This window comes from Galleria mellonella, unplaced genomic scaffold (genome assembly GCF_026898425.1).
Source record: "Galleria mellonella isolate WM207_F2 unplaced genomic scaffold, CSIRO_AGI_GalMel_v1 utg36, whole genome shotgun sequence".
NCBI classification, from domain to species: domain Eukaryota; kingdom Metazoa; phylum Arthropoda; class Insecta; order Lepidoptera; family Pyralidae; genus Galleria; species Galleria mellonella.
The window spans coordinates 9,159,595-9,175,342 of NW_026442086.1; the positions used below are offsets into that span (position 1 = coordinate 9,159,595).

At 33.6% G+C, this 15,748-nt stretch overlaps 1 protein-coding gene across 8 annotated transcripts in view; it reads left to right on the plus strand.

Moving 5' to 3' along the window:
- Positions 1 to 15,748, plus strand: part of LOC113514846 (calcitonin gene-related peptide type 1 receptor-like) — a 108,670-nt gene that overhangs the window by 9,887 nt on the left and 83,035 nt on the right. For 2 of the 8 annotated variants that reach the window (XM_052897298.1, XM_052897296.1), the window contains exon 2: positions 2,002 to 2,062. The exons of 5 other annotated variants lie outside the window; for them this stretch is intronic. The gene's annotated coding sequence lies outside the window, so the exon portion shown is untranslated. The remainder of the gene's footprint in view (positions 1 to 2,001; positions 2,063 to 15,748) is intronic. One more of the 8 variants, XM_052897297.1, reaches the window with a different exon arrangement.

Genomic DNA, 15,748 nt, shown 5'->3' on the forward strand with positions numbered 1-15,748 from the left:
ACCTACACTGCGTTTGCCCGTACGGGGTCGCCACTCAAGAACTTTTCTTCCCCATTGATGATCGTTATTATAAAAAAAATATACCTAACACGGCGCATTCGGATGGAAAGGGATTGTTAGTAATGGAGAGTGAGAATCTCATTGCTAGCAATATACCCAACCAGGTCGACCTCCTCGCGGTTCCCCCTGGAAACTATCATGCTTAATTCTTGATGAATTATACTATTACTATAATTGTCACATATTTTTCACCACATCTGCCCTTCATACGCTTTCTGTTTTTACCCCATGCTGTAGTCTACTTGGCAATAAAGTTAAAGATTTTCGTTTTCATTCTCATCTAAATTAATGTTAAAAAATTTATAACTAACACGGTATGTTCTGCCGTTATGTTGCTACAGAAGGCTTAACATTTATTAAAGTTATTAATTTTTTATTTATAAAATTTCTATTCCAATATATTCTACAGCACTGTTAGGTTTTAAGATTTAATTACGACTTTGATTTTACCTGTATATTGCCACCTCATCACTTCAACAGTTGTAAACTGATTTAGAAAATTGATTTTTTTTTATTTGAAAGGATATACTTACAGATTAGCTTCATAGAAATGTTAATGAAATCAGAACAGCAGTTTAGTTTTTAAATGAAATAATTAGTTTTGCCACAAATGAAGTCACATTTTTTGTGGAACACAAACTTAAAAAATTATTGGTTTTTAAGACTATTGTCATACACTTATTAAATTAATACTACTATTTATTAAATAAATACTATACAAAATAGATTCACTTGATACAAATGATATAATTCATGTATTACGAGCCACTGAGCACTAACAGCAGATCTCTGCCGGTAGGCATAAATTGTTACCTATCATTTATAAACTTTGTACATTTCCATTTCAGACTAAAAGCTATTATTAATGGTTACACGGTAGCATACCTACCTACAGACAGAGGGACACCAAATTAATCTTGTATCTATTGAAAGAATATACAATTCATTGAGAGATCTCTGTATTTCTTGTTACAAACTGCAGTATATCCTTGATAGTAAGAAGGAAGAGAGTTACATGTTATTTGTGTGGCATCGCTTATTTTATATGAAGCCATATCCGACCGATCAATCTCACCGATAATACTCAATCTTTATAAGCAATAATACTTTTTTTAATAGATGATAATGAAGTGGTAGCCCCGCGCTATCGGTATACACTGGCGGGGCACCAATGAGGGATGATAAGTGACGATGAAGCAGGTCAGTTAGCCCATCGTGACAAATTCACTAATAAATACTAATAATTATTATAAAAAAATATCAAAGCCCCAGGAGTTTTATTGTAACAGACATTTAAATTTATTTTAATCGAATATTATATATGGCTGACTTTTAAAATTTTATTACTCATAAAATGCAGTCATTTCCGTAGTGATAAAATTTATATGGCACTAATATGGGACTAAACCCTGACGATCGGAAGAAAATATTATAAAAATTGTTTCGTATAGAAAATGAATCACTTAGTATAAAAATAAAAATACAGGAGAATTCAAAAATGTCCGTTTTGAAATCGTTTAATAAGATTAGGTCATATTTATATTTTTTTTCATCCCATTGTTTTTACATTCACTGTGATTACTTCTTGTAATTGTATTTATAATAAGTTTACTTTTGTAATCTTTTGGAGGAAACAATAAAGAGTAGATACTCTTTATTGTTTCCTCCAAAAGATACATAGAATGATATTTGGAATAAATAGATAGATATCTATCTATTCTAAATATCAGGTGCCAACAAAGACTTCAAATACATTGACAAAATTACAAGAGCAAAGTCAGTAATTATGTATTTATATTAGCAACTGTATTTAAGCACCTACCTACTGGGTTAATCCTTCAAACGGTGCTCGCTTTAGAGAGCCGCTCTGTTATTTTATTACTGTTTACCATTCAAAGCGCACGACGTAATCTCATTTGTTTTATTGTGATTGCAAACCAGAAGACGAGGCTGTAGGTGCCGGCTGCCGGGGGAGGCGTGTTCATTACCCAAACATAAGCAGGTGAGGAGCAATTAGGCTACGTTTCCATCTTCCCTCAAGAGACCTGAGGCGTTTTACTGTATACCAAAAGATATAAAAAGGTCAACTCCGAAGATTCCAACATTTGAAAGAGTTTTAACCTTTTGGATTTTATCAAGTGGTTTCATGCGTGTGCGGTTTTTTTAGTATCTCCTTATACAAAAGTATTCATTGAGGTATAAAACATATTTAATTAAAGAATCGCAAACAATGACACCCTTAAAATTATAACTTAGAAAGGAAATTAATTTTAATTTATTACTAGTTATAAAACTTGACATATTATTATGCAGTATTGGTGATTTTTTTTTATAGCACTGAGGTGGCAAACAAGCATAGATAGATAGATAATTTATTTGCATTACTTACTTACAGCACACAAATTACAACATAGATATATAAAAAAAAGCGAGATAACATAAATGATAAAAAAAAAAATACATAAAGCTAAATACAATTTTCGTTTGTGCGTGTGCCATAGCAATACAAAATGGCCACAACTCAGTTTATTGCTTCGCCCTCAAAAGAGCGAAGCACTGATATTCTCTTGCGGCCAAAGGGAATAGGGTAACAATAAAACAATACTACCAGATTATCCGTACAGTAAATAGAAAGATATACAGTAAACAGACAGCATACGGCCCATCTGATAATAAGCGGTTACCGTCCCCTATGAACGTCTGCAATACCAGAGACATTACGCGTGCGTTGCCGACCCTGACCAAACCTCTATACCCCTTTTTTAAAGAACCTCATGTTCTAGTCTCTTGGGAAAACCTCGGCAGGGAGCTCATACCATAACCTGAGTATTCGTGCGAAAAAAACAGTGATGGGCAATGATTATTATTTATCTCCTCAGTTTATAAGTACCGTAACCGAAAAAAGTTACGGCCATGGTTAGAGATTTAAGAACTCTTCATTGGTTCTCTATAGTTCAATAGATTTTTTTCACAAATACCTAAAGTGGAACAATAAGCAAGCCATATGAAATTTAGTGGTAAAGAAATGTAAACAACCTAGTTTAGCTTATAGGGCTTTTATTTCTCGTTTCGGGGAAAGCATTTGTTTGTAAATCCAAATAATAGGTCTTGAAATATCTTAGTTGGGTACTATTAATATGAATAATGGCGTAAATTTAGTTCAGGTAAGCGTCTTAAATTCAGCTTAATTTAATTGTAAATTGTGAACGGCGTCCATGCCGCCGTGGTAACCGCTATCAGGGTTTTCGCGGAGAAATAGGATAGATAACTTTTGATACGCATGTTTCCGATTCATTAGTACGCTGCACGGCGTTCGCTACAATTAAGTCGATTGTCGAGTCGCGTCCCCGTCTCGATTTAGAAACAAAGGAAAACACTCGGATACGCAAATTTCGGGGATTGTCAGATATATTTGTGCTTACATTTGCATTGCGTATTGAAAAAGATTTACGACGATTTCACTCTTCAAATATAACGTCAATACACGTCATTTGTTTATTGAATTGTATAATGTCTAACAGGACGGATGATGCATCTTTATTTTCACGCCGTTTACAACAGACATTTTATGTGATGCGTAAGTTTTTTTTTAATAAAGCTATTTTAAGCGAAGAATATCTGGGCGAGATTGCTTTCAGCGATAGTCACCCATTGTTTTGTTTGTGCACCATGACACCACACAGATGAATTTTATAAAATACAAAGGATCTCTTATCATTTTTGTTTCTGTTCGAGTGTTCTCCGTAATATTTTGGTGGGAACGGCACACAGTACCGATCTACGAGTATTAATCTATCTTAATTTAAGCATTTTTAACTAGACTTCTTTTATGATTCGTCTATTTACATAGTTGTTTAATCTATATTTAGAACTGAATATGTATTTAATGCTATATCTTAGTAACCATAAACTATAAATATCTAAATAGAAGAGATAGTTAATCTAGATATATAGATATATAATTAGAGATAAGTTATAAAAAAATAAAAAATATATATTTAAATATAAAAAATTTCTTTGAGCTCACTGCCAGCTGGTAGGATGCCTAGGATACTTGCTGCATTTCCACGTTGAATAGCAATTCGTCTATTATATTCAGCGTAGTACAAAACGTTGTTACTAGTATCCGACCTAACTTTCGGTGTCGGTTTCGGGTTCGGCTAGTTTCGGTCAGAAATTCTACTTTCGGCCTTAGTTTCGGTTTCGGCCAGAAATTAGCAGAAACTTTCGGACGCGCCGAAACTTTGTGTGTGTGTTTGTGTTGTGTGTCTAATTGAAAGTTATTTTTTTTTAAATTTACTTCTAAGTTTAAGTTATAATCTTAACATGTTTTTACATATGACATATTTGTTACATACTTTAATTAGTGTTTATTATTACCCTTCAACTATCTGTGTGTTTGTGTAGATAATTGTGTAAAAAATACACTAGATTTCAGTATAGTAGAGAAATTTTAAATATGTTTCAGTAAGTTTCGGTTTCGGCCAAAACTGAAACCAAGGCCGAAAGTTCGGTTTCGGTTTCTGTTTTGGCTTTAAAACCTGTTTAAGTCGGACACTAGTTGTTACCTTTCGGGAAGAGTTCTAAACTACTGTTAAAATACAAATCTTTCCTTTATTCACTCCAGTAATATCGAGCTGTATGTTCGTTTCCGAGATGCGTTCGTGTACCGTGACAGTTATTGCAATCATTAATATTATACGGATACAGTCTGCATCGTCGTCGTTGTCTTTGAGAGTCACATTATAATATTGGAAACGACGGAATACAAATCTGAATCGTTTCGAGCCAGTGAAGCTGTTAATTGCAGCCCCCCCTCACCCCCGCGGCCTGTAGGCGGCCGCCGCGCCGCTCGCTCTTGACTTAACTATTAAGCACTATGTTATACAACATAGTATTATTTGAATTGTAACTTTTAATATACAAGTTCTATTTGAATCCTACTGACATTATAATTATTATTGCCGTTTAATCTCGATATAGAATGGGCCACCCCTTATTTTACCATGGGTGCCATAAGAGGCGACTAATGGAACTTTATAGTCGAGGTATGGGCAGCAGTACCCCTCCAAAACATTACCAAAAGCCAAATTGCAGTTGTCAATTCGCCTGGCATCTATAAGAAAAATCCCCTCAAAAGTAAACCAGAGAGAGACTTTGTACAAAAGTCGATTGCTTGGGTACCTCTGTCCCATTCGTGTTTCAACCGTGAAGCAGTTGTGTTTGCATGGCTGTGTTTGGTGTGAAGGGTGGGATATGGCGTGAATTTACTGGGTACAGAGAAATAACGCCTGAGACCTCTAGAATGGCAACGCATGGGGGGTATCATAGGCGAAACAGTACAGACTTTTGTACAGTCTCCCTCTGGTGAGGGAGAACTTTTACAATAATGCTCATTTATGGCTTCGAATGACTTGAACGAAAATCAAATAAGTATAAATATATACTCATCTCTCTAATTCCAGATTACGGCGATAATAATACAATAATAACTCCATCCATTGGTCTAATATATATATACATATATCGGACCAACAATGGGCTAAAGCCCAATTGACTGCTGATTACATAAAAATTGTTTTCTACAAAAAAAAAACCGTTTTCTATTAATAATAACAATAATAATAGATTTATTTGCTGTAAAACACGGTATACAGATGTTAGCAATAATCTATTAGGAACAGGCGTGTTTTGCCAAAACAATGGCATGGAATTTTATTTTTAATATTTATAGTATTTTTTTTTTCAAATGTAAATGCTTAAATTGTGACAAAACCATTTATCTTGATTTCAAAACTACTGAACCGATATCGATTTAATTTTTATGAGACCAAACTGTAAGTATATTCTTTCAAATAAAAAAGGAATTTCCTAGTTCGGTTTGGAACTGACAGAGTTGTTAGGTAAGAAACATACAACTGAGTTAAGACCTCCTTCTTTTTAAAGTCGGTTGAAAATATTTAAATGACCATGAAACTCTCATCATCGTACCAGAGGGAGACTTTGTACAAAAGTCGATTGCTTAGGTACCTCTGTCCCATTCGTGTTTCAACCGTGAAGCAGTTGTGTTTGCATGATTGTGTTTCAGTTTGAAGGGTGGGATATGGCGTGAATTTACTGGGTACAGAGGAATAACACCTAAGTCCTCAGGAATGGCAATGCATGGGCGGTATCATGGACGAAACAGTATAATCTGTTATGTCCATGGTACTGCTCATGTCTATAGATGACGGTTACCACTTTCCACCAAGTGGGCCGTCAGCTTGTTTGGCATTCTAAGTTGTATAAAAAAAAAATCCTTTCCGATAAAAAAGGAATTACCTAATTAGATATAGAACTGACAGAGTTGTTAGGTAAGAAACATAAAAAAATTGAGTTAAGAAACCTCCTTCTTTTTAAAGTCGGTTGAAAATATCTAAATGACCATGAAACTCTAATCAGTATGTTACTAGCAATAAAGCATTAGCTGCTACTACAATCAATCTCCTCTCGCCAAACGGAGTATGGTCGTGAATTACAAATTCCCAATGTTGTACAAAGCGATGTTATTAACGGCAACCGGCTCACGCGGTGATTTGTTGATAACGCGGTTAGATGTAATCTTGGAGCCGAGTTGGATTATTGAAAATCGATCGAGTTCTACAGCTGTAGAGGTGGTGTCTTATCGCAAGTTAGTTTCCACTTACTTCAGTACTATTATTTCAACTCTAATACACCTAGAAAGTTTATTTAGTTAGTGCAAAGGGCGAGGAATTTTTTTTTAATGGGTGAAAATGGAATTACAACCCCGCCCGCGCTATCGGTATTACACCGACAAAGTACCAGTGGAAGATGATAGGTGAGAATGAATGCAGGTCAGTTGGCCTCCCATGATGCATTCGACAAGAAGTAAACATGATGGTTTCCAGGGGGAACCACGTGGAGGTCGACCTGAGAGGGTGTATTGCTACTAATGGGACTATTAGACCCCTGAATGGGCAGCAGCGTCCATCTTAAAACATCTCTAAAAGCCTAACTGCGGTAACTAATCCGCCTATCAAGCGTTGCAACTACTGGCAAAACTTTCCTTATGGGGAAGACTTAGGTATGTCTAGCAGTGGACACTTAAAAGCAGAAATAATAATAATAAAACACCTAGAAAGTGCAAACGGCGGACTTAACACCATATGGCGTTATCTACCAGTCGACCGTACACAGGAGTGACGAAAAATATAATTGACGGTGCAACGTAATGAACAATGTTAAATTAAAACAGTAATAATTATTAGTATTAACTTGACTCACTTATCATATCCAGCATTCGGTATTATATATGAAACTAATTCCTGAAGGTGTTTCTAGTTTTGTGTATTTTTTTGTATGTTATATAGAATGTTTTCGCCAATTCCGACTCATTTTTGAATAGTGATTGTTCCCGTGTCGATCTTAAATTAATTTAATCACGAATAGATTGTCTATTTGATTAGCTATTTTTCGCGATTTTTCCCGCATAATAAATATCCTCTCCCTCTTTTCATTTAAGAGTTTCCTCTTGTCGGTGCAACTAATTCATGCATCTTCTTCCAGCCAGTTTTATCCCAGGCCATATCCTTGACCTCCCTATACGATATGACACCTAGTGTTTCCTTTATCTGTCCCATGTAGTTATTTCTCGGCCTTCCTCTTCCTCTTTTGTCTTCTATTTTTCCTTCTAGTATGCTCTTTATAAAATCGTCATGTCGTATAAGATGGCCCAGTAATTATCCTACCATACATTAATTTGATGATATGATCAGTGTATCAAAGTTCATTCGTTCAGCTATTTTAGCGTGACCAGGAAAGAAACTCTTACAGTAACTACTTGTACAGTAGCAGTATTAAAATAAAAATACTATGAAAACGACCATTGCCATTTGGAAGAAAAGATATCCTTGAAAAATTGATAGTCTGAAGAAATCTCTCCTCTAAAAACTATTAGTTTGCCCTTTTCAGTGGGCGAGCCTCGGAGTTACAGCTCGTCGTAAACTAGCGGCGCACCGGCGCACCGGCTGACCATAAACAGCGGGACAAGTTAATCGCAAACACAATGTCAATATTCGCCGTAAACATAAAAACAAAATGGGTTCTATCCGCTGAAAGGTGTACAGTTTCATCGGATCATAAATAGTTATAAAACGCTTCTAGCCGAATACCGAACTCGATATCGCTCTTAAATATAATTATGTTGGGAGAGTATATTTTTATATTTAATTTTTTCCCCTCCATTCTCTCTTTGGACGAAATTTGGTGAGATTTGACACCCCTCGACTCACGTTAATCTACACGTGAGATTCTAAATAGGTATTATTTATTATTTTGTACTTCTAAACAAGTACAAGTATGTTTTTTTACTGTCTTTTATACAAGGTAGAAGGGGCAAGTATATGACACATGTGAAATAGTTAAATAGAAAGTTGGCGCGAGAGTTAGCACGCCGTATAAAGTACATAACTTTTTGGTAAGATTTGTCTATACTCGCCTTTAATTACACATAAATGCTCTCTTATTCTTAAAATCGAAACACAGCTATGTATGCACCTACTTAACAACAGAAATAGATTTCATTTAAGAATTGCCAAGTCATAATTTCGCATTTTATTGTATAACCTGGAGCGAGACTCCAGTTGCCACACTATGAACATTTATTTTGAATACACCGCTGTAATTACGGGTGAAGTTGTCCCACCTGATTTTTCACGTTTCTGTAAAAGTTTAAATATCGTTAACTGAACGCCAGAAGTGTGGGCCCGCCCGGCGGCAGCCGCGCCGTCTCGCTCGCCGCTCGTCGCTCGCTTAACGAACCTTTGTAAGAGACCTTTTATTTTTTCACAAACAGCGAATTGTTTGTCTCTGCGAAGCTTACAAGCGTTTCATTAAAATCTGTCGCCGCGAGCCACGAAACATATTGTCCTATATTTATTTTATTCTTCAGAAAACAGGTGTGCTTATTTGATTACGTTATCGATTCTAATAACGTTTTTATATAACAGTGGGGCCGATTTCGAAATAATATTCTGAGCCTGAGGTCAGAGATAAAATTGTCTACTATTATATAATTTTAGACTATAATAATTTACAATAAATTCATTTAAAACCTTATTATGAAGTTTAATATGTTGATTATGATTTCAAACATCTGTAACTATCATAAATAAGCCACTATCGTCCGTAGCTATTATTTCGATTCTTCTTTTTCATGCACTGGTATTGTATAGCACCTAGCGTTTTCTAGCGTTTTTACGACAGAAAAATTGTTTAGATTAAAATTAATTTAAAAATTAGCATATCCTAACTTATTAGTTACTAAGTCTTATTATTTATTAGTCAATACCCCCCATTATTTATGGGGGGAGGGGTTATTGATAAAAAAAGATACCAGTCCCATTGCTAACAATATAACCTGTCTGGTTGACTTGCACGTGGTCTCACCTGGAAACCTTCGTGCTGCATCCCAGGTATTCATAACGATAGGCTAACTGACCTGCCTTTTCATTCTTACCTGTCATCCCTCACTGGTGCATCGCCAGTGCATAACGACAGCGCAGGCGGGGTTGCCATTCCACTATTGTTTAACAAAAAAAATATTATCATAGCCAATACCACTTTCCCATTCGTGTTTCTACCGAGAAGCAGTCGTGTTTGTATGGCTTTGTTTCGGTTTGAAGTGTGGGATATGGCAGTGTATTTACTTTTTATAGTACTCAGGAATGGCAACACATGGGGGGTGTCATGGGCGAAACAGTGTACTCTGTTATGTCCATGGTACTATTCATGTTTATAGGCGACGGTTACTACTTTCCATCAGGTGCGCCGTCAGCTTGTTTGCCATTCTAAGTTGTATAAAACAAAATATTATAAATGTGAAAATGAGTTTGTTTATTGGTGTTCCTTATCGCCTCAACTACTCAACCAATCTTCACTAAATTTGCTGTATACGAGTACTTACTATTTGTGATGGTGAAGGTCGCGGGCTACTTATTATTTCGGCTAGTGAACATCCCTCGGCCACGCGGATGAATTTAATAACATGTCATTCTCAACATTTCCATTGTATTATTAACCTGATCAATATATACGATATTATATATATATATATATATTCAAATTCAAATTCAAATTCAAATTCAAAAATCATTTATTCATGTAGGACATTTTAGCCGCTTATGAACGTCAAATTTGTACATTATAATTTTATATTTACCCTACCGTCCAGTTCGGTATATATATATATATATATATATATATATATATATATATATATATATATATATATATATATATATATATATATATATATATATATATATATATATACCTATTCCCATAAAAGACCTATTAACTTTTTCTAAACGATACTTGGGGACAGCAAGTTTGTCTTTAAATCTAGTATTAATATTATGAATATTGCTGCTTTTTGGAAATAAGTCAAGATTTTTATGAACATATAGAATATTTGAATATATAAATTGAGAAGCAACGGTGAGAATATTTGCCTCTTTGAATTTCTCTCTTAATGAGTCACGACTCTTCATACAGTAGATCGCTCGAACGGCACGTTTTTGTAATATGAATATATTCTTAATATCTGCCGCTTTTCCCCATAGTAATATTCCATAAGAGAGTAAACTATGAAAATAACTAAAATAGACTAATCTAGCAGTATCAGTATCAGTGTACTGTCTAACTTTACGCACGGCAAAAGCTGCTGAACTTAGTTTCGCTGCAAGGCTTTGAATTTGTGCACCCCATTGTGTTTTATTATCTAGTGTGATTCCTAGAAAGACAGTAGAGTCTATGAATTCGAGAGATTCGTCATTTAATTTAATATTGCAATTAGTATTAAAACTTTTAGATAGAGAGAAATTAACACATTTTGTTTTTTTAGCGTTTAACATAAGATTGTTAGTTGTAAACCAGTGCAGGAGACGCCGCAAAGCACTATTTACATCGTCATAATTATTAGTCATTCTATTAACTTTAAAAATCAATGAAGTATCGTCTGCAAACAATACTATGCCGCATCTATCCTGCATGGCATATGGGAGATCATTAATGTAAACTAGGAATAAAAATGGACCGAGAATAGATCCTTGAGGTACACCCATTTGCACAAGTGACCCGTCAGACGTAGCGTTGCTAATCTTCACTTTCTGTATTCTATCAGATAGATAAGATTTTATTAAATTTAAAGCATTGTCTTTGACGCCATAAAAAGCAAGTTTTTTTAGCAATGTATTATGATCAACGCAATCAAAAGCCTTAGAAAGGTCACAAAAAACACCTATCACATCCATTTTAGTTTCCCATGCAGCAAATACGTGTCTAAGCAACTCTGCACCTGCGTCTGTAGTTGAACGACCTTTGGAAAAACCGAATTGACTATTGTGGATTAAATTATTTAAATTGAAATAACTGACAAGTTGCATAAGGATTATTTTTTCAAAAATTTTACTGAGTGCTGGGAGTATGGATATAGGTCTATAATTTATTGGGTCACTCCTATCTCCAGATTTAAAAAGCGGTATGATTTTACTAATTTTCATTATGTTAGGAAATTTACCTTCATCTATACATTTATTGAAAATAAAAGCAAGAGAGGGCGCAATAATTTCCATTATACTATCCAGTATTTTAACAGACATACCCCATAGATCCTCTGTTTTTTTATTATTAAGTTGTTTGAATATTTTCATTATTTCTACTGATGATGTATGTCTAAAGTTAAATACAGCTGATGACTTGCTAACATTGTCTGAGTAAAGTTTCAGCAGCAGGGGAAGATTTTAGAGCCTGTGTCGTAATTAATGGAATATTAGTAAAATAAGATTCGAATGTATGCGCGACCTCTGTGTCGGAATTTACCAATTTGTTATTAATATTTAAAGCTATTTTGCTATTTTGAAAATTAACTTTTCCAGTTTCGCTATTTATTACTTTCCAAGTGGCTTTTATTTTATCTTTAGATTTAGTTATTATTTTACCTAAATAGAGAGACTTAGCTGTATGACAAACCTTTTTAAATATTTTCGAATAAGATTTTACATGTTCATGAAATAAGGGATCGGATATATAGCTTCGTTTTTCGTAAAGTTCGTAAAGATTAGCCCTAGACTTATAAATACCAAACGTGGCCCAGTCACAAAACTTTGATTTTACACTAGTTGAAAATGTTTTTGTTTTAAATTAGCTGCTAGCTTCATGTTCAATTAAATTAAAAATATGTTCACATACAATGTCCGGGTCATATTGAGGTACTATGACACTAGATATTTTATGTTCAATTTTATTTTTAAAACGTGCCAAATTCTTTTGTGTTATTTGTCTGCATGTAATTGTTTGAGTCCCTTTGGATCCCTTAGTTTCAATTATAACTTTTTGTCCGTAATGATCAGATCCAAGACAGTCGAAATTCATTTTCACCTTTACTTCACAATTACAAAAAACATTATCTATACAAGTGGCAGAATTTCCTGCGACCCTAGTGGGTTCTAAAAAAAGATTGTGCAAATTAAATGATTTAAATAAGTTAATCAATCTTAAGCTTATTGGGCATTCCGATAATAAATCAACATTAAAATCGCCACATACAAATAATGTTTTATTCCTCCGTGCGACTCGTCTCAATGCTTCCTCCATAGCCAGTTCAAAAGAATCAAAACAAGCCGATGGCGGACGATAAACGCAAATTATTATACAAGTAACTAATTCTACGCAAGATAGTTCTATTGTTTGCTCAATAGAAATATTTACAATGTCTTGACGGTTTTTATATTCTACATCATTTTTTAAAATAATAATTGACCCGCCATGAATGGCATTGTTCCTAGCAAAAAAACTAGCTATATTATAATGTTCAAAAGGACAAATTATTTCATATTGTTTAAGCCAATGTTCTGTCAGACATAACACCCGTACATTGTTAGATTCTAAGAAAAGACTTAATTCTAATTCTTTGCTGGAGAAGCCACGAATATTTTGATGAATAATGACCATATCCTGTGGCTTAACCAATGTCGTAGATGTTAGTTTAAATTAACACATGTCACATTATTAGTATAATTACTAATATTACTAATTAAACCCGTTATACTACTTATAATATATATATATATATATATATATATATATATATATATATACAAATTTGTTACTTTCAAAATAAAATATATCATTACAATGATATGTCATCGAATAAATTAAATTATTTATACTATAAATGAACTTATTCTGTTCATTAGTCAGGGATTGAGAGTAGGGAAATGCGCATAATAATATTTTACCTATACCAAGCTCCACTATATTATATAATGATTTTATTAAATTAACTATATCAGATTTACGCATATGCAAACAATTCCCTAACGCTATTACTAGGGTCGTGTGAATATCATATTTTTCATTTACTATATTTTTTATAATCTTATATATACCTGATCCCGGAAAACAATTATTTATTACTTGTTGCGAGAGGCAGTTCGATAATAAACTACCTAAATCCTTGCCAAATTCATCTGAATAAACAATTGTTCTCCTGATGGTTTCATGTACAGTGCTGCATTTATTTACTTTTGTACTGTTTCGTGTGGGTAAACATGAAACGTCTGGCTCCGTAACGGATGAGATATCAATGTTCAACTGATTATGGTGGGACGGTTGGATATAGTTATCAGACTCTGGTGAATTACAGTGACATCTATCCGCAAGAGAAACAAACCGCTCCATGTTGTAGTTACCCAATTTTATTAAATTATCTAACTGATCAGAATATTCATGTATTTCATTCTTAGCTGATTCGTATTTCAAAGATAAATTGGACAACGAGTTCTCTAATAGTTTAATTTTTTGTGATAATTCATCTATTTCTAAATCTTTGTTATATATTTTTTCTTTACAATTATTTAATTCTATTGATAAGTCAATTTTTTGCTTCCTAGTAATAATTGATTTTAAACACTTTTTATGACTTTTCACTAAATTTTCTGATTTTCGAATAAATTTATTTAATTTTACATATTTTTTTAACTTCTTACTACTATTAATAGGTACTTTATTAGGACTACAGGAGCTTGGTGTATTTGTCAAATCTATGGTCACAAGGGGCAGAGCAGATGTTTGATCACTAGTAGTATTTAACATTTCTGTATACAGATCCATGGTCTCGTTATAACTACTCAACCGCCTGTGATCCAACAAAGATTTATTTTGTGATTGAACTTCCTCAAGGTGCCGCTCTAGATGAGTGATTTTCTGCAATGCTGACTCATATGTGTCTCTGCACAGATCATATTTATTTACAATTTCTTGAAGTTTTTCTTTTTCGATATGTAGAACTTCAAAGTCTGTACTGATCTTCACTAGGTCATTCTTCAGAGCCACATATTTATCAGACATCAACTTAATTTCAATCTCACTTTCATCTCGTTCCTGTAATAAGGCCTTATTTAATTCATTGGATTTTTTTAACTCTAAGAGTGTCACCTTGAGCTTAGCATCAAGATCACATGCTCTGCGGGACATCATTTTTAATTATTATGTTAAATATCTACGAAACAAGACAACAATGAATATTATTCAATAGAAGAAATACAGTGTTGAAAGTGCGCTATTTCCCTTCAATAAAATAATACAATAAATAATTTAATAATAAATAAATAAATAAATATTGTTAGTAAAAACTTTAAATACCAATACTGTTACAAAAAAAAATAATTAATCTTATATATTACCACTACAGTAAATGTCTTAATTTGTCATATGATATCTAGCAATGGCTATGGATTACTAATATTGTATTGTTATTTAATATATATATATATATATATATATATATATATATATATATATATATATATATATATATATATTATACAACTTCGAATGGCATACAAGCTGACGGCCCACCTAATGGAAAGTGGTAAACGTCGCCTATGGATATGAACAGTACCATGGACATAACAGAGTATACTGTTTCATCCATGCGTTGCCATTCCTGAGGACTCAGGTGTTATTCCTCTGTACCCAGTAAATTCACGCCATATTCCACCCTTCAAACCGAAACACAATCATGCAAACACAACTGCTTCACGGTAGAAACACGAATGGGACAGAGGTACCTAAACAATCGACTTTTGTACAAAGTCTTCCTCTGGTTTATTTATTTATTTATACATTTGCTCACATTAAAATATGTCTACAGGGCGGACTTATTGCCTGATAGCATTCTCTACCAGTCAACCATTACGATAAACAGAGAGAGTAAATGGGGAATTTGCAAGACAACAACATTAATACATTTTAAAACGAATGAACATACAAACATATAGTACAATACACTTACAAAAATTATACATACATAAATCACATACAATATAATAAATATAAAAATAATTATACGTAATACATATAAATGTAATAATTATATAAGTCAAGACTAATTATATAACAGTACGTAATAAAGATCTTCATTATTGTAATTTGAAGTAATATTCACGAAGGGACTTATTGAAGAAAATATATATATATATATGGCGCGCGTTGCCGACTCGGAAAAACCGACTCACTATCACATTTACAATTTTGTATATTAAAGATATACAAAATACAGTGAGGGTTTGTATTTAATTAAATACCAGTGGATGTTACGCTGATTTCCGTCACAGCAGAACAAACA